General features: G+C 40.2%; 1 non-coding gene across 1 annotated transcript; it reads left to right on the top strand.

Annotated features, from left to right (window-relative positions):
* The first annotated feature begins 560 nt into the window (after positions 1-560).
* LOC122444389 lies at positions 561-667 on the top strand. Its single transcript, XR_006270232.1, has one exon. It is a non-coding gene; the product is annotated as a U6 spliceosomal RNA (small nuclear RNA).
* Positions 668-1,148: the final 481 nt, after the last annotated feature.

Here is a 1,148-nt window from a genome sequence, read left to right on the forward strand (position 1 = left end):
TCCTATCTTTAAAAACCTTTCCCTGAAGGCCACTGAGGAGTCTGGGCCTTTTGAGGATTAGCGGCCTAGACTCCTTGCTTGGTGTCTGAAATAAAAGCTGCATTTTCTTTCACCACAACCTAGTGTCATTAGATTGACTTTACTTCACATAGTTAAGTGGACCCAAGTTTGATTTGGTAACATGGCTATTTCATTTAAATCAGTATATTTTGGGGTGTCTATTATTGCAGCATACTCTGTCCTCTAATTTAGGGAAGCTCACAGAGGAAACTCTGGCTAACCAAAACTCAGAAAGGGCAGGAACTGAAAGAGCTCCAGGCATCTCCAGGGCACCCCAAAAGGATGAATCAGCCTTGACCTCCTGTAATGAGTCTGATTTTCTATTTTGCATTCTGTATCCTTCTACAATCACCCTTTTATACTCATATCCATTTTTAAAAATCATAATTATAAGTAAAACTTTTATGTTCTGCTTTTCAAATTTGTCACTATACCTTTAGTGGCAGTATGTCTCTCAACTTGATGTATAATTGATGATAATTTAAATCGAACCACTATCAGTGCTCGCTTCAGCAGCACATATACTAAAATTAGAACGATACAGAGAAGATTAGCATGGCTCCTGTGCAAGGATGACATGCAAATTCATGAAGCGTTCCATATTTTTATGGAAGCAACCTAGATGCCCATCAGCAGACGAATGGATAAGGAAGCTGTGGTACATATACACAATGGAATATTACTCAGCCGTTAAAAAGAATACATTTGAATCAGTTCTAATGAGATGGATGAAACTGGAGCCCATTATACAGAGTGAAGTAAGCCAGAAAGATAAACACTAATACAGTATACTAATGCATATATATGGAATTTAGAAAGATGGTAACGATAACCCTATATGCAAAACAGAAAAAGAGACACAGATGTATAGAACAGACTTTTGGACTCAATGGGAGAAGGCGAGGGTGGGATGATCTGAGAGAACAACATCGAAACGTATTATCAAGTGTGAAACAGATCGCCAGTCCAGGTTGGATGCATGAGACAAGTGCTTGGGGCTGGTACACTGGGATGACCCAGAGGGATGGGATGTAGAGGGAGGTGGGAGGGGGGTTCAGGATGGGGAACACATGTAAATCCATGGCTGA

This window comes from Cervus canadensis, chromosome 6, assembly GCF_019320065.1.
Source record: "Cervus canadensis isolate Bull #8, Minnesota chromosome 6, ASM1932006v1, whole genome shotgun sequence".
In the NCBI taxonomy this organism is placed as follows: Eukaryota; Metazoa; Chordata; class Mammalia; order Artiodactyla; family Cervidae; genus Cervus; species Cervus canadensis.